Raw genomic sequence first — 6000 nt, forward strand, 5'->3', positions numbered from 1 at the left:
AAATGCTAAAGGGGTTCACCTTTTCACGCAGCTTTAGAATATGGATAGCCACCAACATTATCTACGTTCCTAATGTATATTGACCACTGGAGCTTATCATGAAGTCTGCTATTTACGTTGCCAGATGCTTAATATGTGCGCTGAACGCTAACGCGTAATGGATTCATGCGACTGCATGCCTATTCAATTTGAGACACGCACGAATGCACAGGTCATCAAACGCTGCGGAGTGCATTTGAACTAGCGCACTAATAGCGCATGGAGTCGGTTTGCGCTGATCTCTTCAGCCAGCAGGGTATTGACTGCAAAGTTGAAAAAAGATTAAGAAATCCGTGTTTTTAGCGAACAAAAGTTCAAGGTGCCAGCGGCCTCTTCATTTGGTTTTGGCCTCCTTCGAATGCGCCGCTATAATTAAAATCAGATTAATGCGCTATCCTTGAAACACCAATTTTCATTTCTGTTTTCTCTTTTCAGAATGACGTGCGGCACATTATAGAACATACACCACCAGATGACTGCCCCAACAAGCGGTAAATAAATTACAACTGAATTGCTCTTTTTCATCACTCTGTTTCAGTTTCAACAGCCGAACGGCGGATGTGACGTACAGGACGCATTCCCGTAAGGAAAGGCATACCTAAACTGCACTATGGACGCCACTTTTTTCATTTTAATTCAAATAAACTATCATGCAAGCCAACCTAAGAGCTGGAGTGATAAAAAATTAAAAAGCAGCGATTACTTCGCTGTTTTTGCAAGCGTCACGTGACCTCGAAACGTTTCCTATGTAAGAACCGCGGTTCGGATTTTCAAACTGAATTTGCAACGATCACAGAAACAAGTTCAATTGCAGATCTTTGAGCTGCCATAGTTGAATTCCACCTCGTGACTTATGTATGCCATTGTTCAGGGCAGCACTTCAGAGAAAAATATATGCATCCAAATGTTTCGTGTCTCTATTCTTTTTAAGCGCAAGAATTCACAGCCAAGATAAAAACAGTGCCACCGAGTTACCACTTTTAATTGCATTATTAGCGCATAATGCAATGCTTAGGCCTCCGCGCCGGCGATTCATTCTGGAGCTCTCTTTTGATGTAGTTTGCTTCATCTAAAAGGCAACGCGTATTGATCGCTTATATTTTAATCGTCTAATTGGCGCAATTTCACCTAAGGCCCCTCGTTTAAGTGAAGTCACCTTTTATGAGCTATCAGTAAGCAATGTTGACAGGAAAATTCATTCTTTTCCAAAACCTAGCGTTGAATGGCGATGTGTACAGGAACGCCGCCATTTGATGATTCTTCAACACAGACATTTAACTCTCCACTATCAGAATCTTCAGCAGCGCTGGCATTTTTTTGTACTTACTGTGTAAGACTCTCAGTTTCTTACTTTCTTTTTACCATGCGTAGTATATTCAGCGTAGTTAGTACTGGTCCAGGGACCTGAAATGCGTAAAGAATAAAAACATAATGAATACGCCTCGAAAAGGACTTAAAGGAGACGTGGCAAATAATGTGACTAATTTGGTACAAAATTTCTAATTCCGCTATTTATTTTGTGCATTAACCATCGTGTCTTCATGTTCGTCGCGACGATGCAGTGAAAAACACTGTGCAATTTTAGAAAATTAAGTTTTCAACCCGTTTTTGTTTAAAACTGCGAGTTAATGCCGTGTCTGGTGGCGGGTGCGCATCCCGATTGCCCCGGGTTTCAGACGGCAGAGCACGGTCCACATTGCTATCGCCATGAAGGGGAGATATCACATGAAACTTCCATTGGTTGCACTGCCGCGTTTCTCCGTCCAAAAGCAAAAGCATATCAGGTGAGAAACGAGACAAAAAACGGGAATAAAATTTAAATTTTATTTTCTGTGCTTCTCAATTTTCGCGCAAATGTTGTAAATCAACCTAGCTGTATTTCGTAACCAAAGGAAATAGGATGACTCTCTCAGTTGTGCACGGCTCTTGTGACTTTGAAGAGTGCAAGAAAGGTCCTAATTTCTTTATATATGCCCGTACAGTCGTGGCTCGTTAAACTGTGCACTTTGATTCTCGACCAAGACTGTACCTGAAGCCAGTCGTACGTAATAGCAAATTATAAATGAAAAAACATATTAAAAAAATTCGCTAGCAAATAATATCATCTTCTGTGCGTAATGGTGGGCAGTGAAGTGGTACTTAAAAAATTGGGAGCTCCGAAAGCATTTTCCTGGTCGCAGTTATTTTTTAAAAAAGGTTTCCTGTTTTGAATATGAAATTTTGGTCTTTATTAGCGCGAAGTCAGCTTTTTCTGTCCAGATAAATAGCGCAAGTTATGTTGGCCTAACCAAGGTGGGGTCACATGCTAATTTTCGAGAAATTTAGCCACAGAAAATCGCCGCGCTATGTAAGAGAAAAGCTGTTACGCGCTGCAGCACTGGTGGGCGCCCGGCGAAACTGGGTATCTAACCCCGCACCACCGCATACCAGGCTGAGGCTCAAACGTCATGGCCACCACTGCGATGCGAGATCCTGATTTAAGCTCTTTGTGGTTTATGAGACGAATGATGCTGTCTCGTGGTGTGATGACGTAGCTCCTATTACGAGAGCCGACATGCCACATAGAACTAGGTGCAGAGGAAGCCCCCTTAGCAACCATTAAAGCTATATGACAAATGGTGAGGCGCGTCTATCAAGCACCATGGACTAGAAACCAAGAAAAGCCAAATCAAGAATCATTCTTACAATTGCCATTTTGTGCTTTCATTCGCTGATGCGCAGTAGCCAAAATACAAGAAAGGGAAAGGTCTGGTTCCCCTCCACGGTGGCTCATTGATAGCGCACTCGGCTACTGATCCGGAGTACCCGGGAGCGAACCTGACTGTGGAGGCCACGTTTCGATGGACGCGAAACGCTAAGGCGCCTGTGTGCTGTGCGATGTCAGTGCACGTTAAAGATCCCTAAGTGGTCGAAATTATTCCGCAACCCTCTACTACGGCACCTCTTCCTTTCTCCTCTCAGTTCCTCCTTTATCCCTCCCTGCCGTATGGCGCGGTTCGGATGCCCGCCGATATGTGAGACAGATGCTGCGCCATTTCCTTTCCCCGAAAAACTGTTTTCAAAGGTCCGGTTGGAGACATGGAGATTTTCTTCTCATCATGTTGTTATTGACGAGCTTACATGGGACATTATAAGCTTTGTGCATTTTAGAGCACTATTGTCCGGGCATGGTGTTTGCATATTACTGAGACGAGAGTACATGGAAAAAAACTGGTTGGCAAGAAATGTGTCGTTAATTCGAGTTGTACTTATTATTGGGGGTCGTATCTTCAGGGCACGACTGAAATAGTGTTTGGAATATTGTAAGAGATATATGAACATCTGTGAAGCAAATATTCATTGATGCTATTTAACTTTCAGTCCAAAAATACGAAGCATCTGAAAAAACCTAATAACACTTATACACACAACGGACATTAGAAAACATGCTGATAGCTGACATCCAATACTAGTGCACTTAAACCATAAATACTTAATGCCAGAAAATGTATATATCGGTGTTTTTCTAACTACTCAATAACAGCGAAACCGAGCTGAAACTCAAATGCAATTCTTGAATTATCATACAACGTTACAAGCCAGCCCACTTTGAACACATATTTCCACATATTAACGAAGACACCTTTAATTGCCGCATATGCACTTAACATAAGTTATCGGAGGTCCGTATTCACAAATTGCACTAAACAATACATGAAATGTCTTAGTGACTGTTTTTCGCACAAAAATCAATGAAGCAGTCTGTACTCGCTGTAGAGCGCTACTGTCGTCAACCCTATGATGGCATTTTTATTGTATTGATAGCTGTATGAAGAAAATGAATACAAGTTACAGATTGGTAAAGACAGGGTTGTCATTTGCAGCCAACTTATGACTTTCTTCCGCATCCATTGCATCGCAGATTATGTTCTCTCCTTTTGGTTTTGAAACACTAGACAGCGCCCATAGCGAACAGGTTTTTAAAGCCTTTAACCAAAATGGAGCAATGGTACCCGAAACGCCAACAAAATTTCGCACATTGTGTGATGGCACCGGAGCAATATTACAAATTTGCCTGAAAAGAAGAAACTGATACTGAAGTTGGTTTTTTTTATTTTTTTTCGTATAAATAATCCTCAAAGCATCAAGTAACCTGACCGTAACTATACCAAACGCAACGCCATTTTGTTGCTGCGATACCAAGAGAATAAACAAAGAATATAGGGGACCCAAATTCACAATAGCGCGCAAGCCCATAGATTTGAACGTTGGACTTGCTATAGTAGATATCCAAGAATGTGTAGCTTATCGAGCCTGCTTTGTCGCAATAAATTTTGCATTCTTGAGAATGGCTAACCAAACCTGTAAATGAGATTGGATAGTTAGGTTTAAAGATGGTGAAGGAGAGACACTGAATGCCTCTATTGCGTACAATAAAACAAAGCCATGTACTTTTTGGCATTTGTTTCTTAGAAAAGTCACCGGATGTTTTTCAGCGCTGACTTGTTTTTATTATTAGTTGGTTTTTATTTTATAAAATAACAAAAAAGTTGTTCCTAGCGCGGCATCTGCCATCAAAACCTGAGGCGCCTGAACTGCGGCTAGGGTGAAAAAATGACAGGGAGAGGACAGTGCGAGGCGAAGAAATGAGAGCGATAGAAAGAAAGCATTCGGTAGGGGGGCACGATACACTACATTCCAATAACAATGTACAAAATACATGTGGGGTGCGGCACCCGCGCCAAGCGTTCTCGGGCGTGCAGATTGCTTGGGAGGGGATCGGCCGGACGCGGATTACGTGGTCTTTCACGCTGGAACCGAAAGGTGTCCTGCGCTAGGAAAAACGTCTCGCGGGGCCACTGTAAAAATGGTAAAAAATTTGGACGTCGATCTATAGCGGTCCCCTATGGACTGCAAGTCTTTCTGTAGTAGTATAAGAATCCTACACCTACAACCTGTATTCTAAGGTCTTCAGCCAGAACGGTTATTAGGCTCTCCAGCTCCAGTACCCTTCTGCCGTTTCCTGAGTAAACATTTTTGGCATGAAAAAAAATTTCTTACTAAAGATAGGGCGCAACTTTAACACCAGGTTCGCCTCCAACAGACGCGTCTTCATAACCTCGAGTAACGAGTCAGATGTCTCTAACTGAAAGGCCATCCTAAGAAGTTTTTGGGAATACTGTACAGTTTTGGACGATTAGAAAAGTGCCTCAAGCTTTTGGATTTTAGCTATTACGGCGTCAGTGCTCTGAATGGCGGCGAAATTGGGCGATATGCTTCGCAATAGAGGCATGAACTGTAGAGAGGATTTTGTAATTAGGATCTTGTATTTAAGTTTTCGAAGCGTTGAACATAGAGCTGTATTTCATGGCATTTCTTCGTAACAGCTGTGATCTAGCACTCTCCGCTGAGACGGCTGACACTTGAGCTCATGAACTAGGCCAAGTTCTATTTTCCTTGACTCGCTGATTTAAAAAGAAAGATTCCACGCTCTAGCAGGGAGATTCGATACTAATGAAAAAAAAAAAAACTCGTAGATTAGACTCTGCTCTTTGCGCTTATCTGCTCGACGATGCATTCTGCGCTGTTTTTAAAAAAGGAACGAAGCCTGGCCGAGTTATTATCGTCGACAAAGGCTAAAATACCAGCCGCAATGTTATGAATGCCGCCTTAACATTTGAGCAGACAAAGGAAGTAAAAAATGGGCTCTTTATGACGCATATGACTGATGCTAACACTCACTGACCCCAAGGTGCATGTCGGGTTTATTTCTTGTCTTTTTTGTCATTTTATTGTGCCCATTGCGTTCTATGGCTACCAAGCGTGACGCACAGTGAAATTTACATCAGTACCTGGAAAGTAGAAATGAGATATTATACTGTACTGGCCCAGCGTGCTGTGTCCAGTAGAAGCTGAGATTAAACGTGTCGACCAAGCTCAAGAATAAAACGAAAAGGACAAAACTTGAAGCCTCCAGCAAAG

Source organism: Amblyomma americanum, chromosome 2, assembly GCF_052857255.1.
Source record: "Amblyomma americanum isolate KBUSLIRL-KWMA chromosome 2, ASM5285725v1, whole genome shotgun sequence".
Lineage (NCBI taxonomy): Eukaryota > Metazoa > Arthropoda > Arachnida > Ixodida > Ixodidae > Amblyomma > Amblyomma americanum.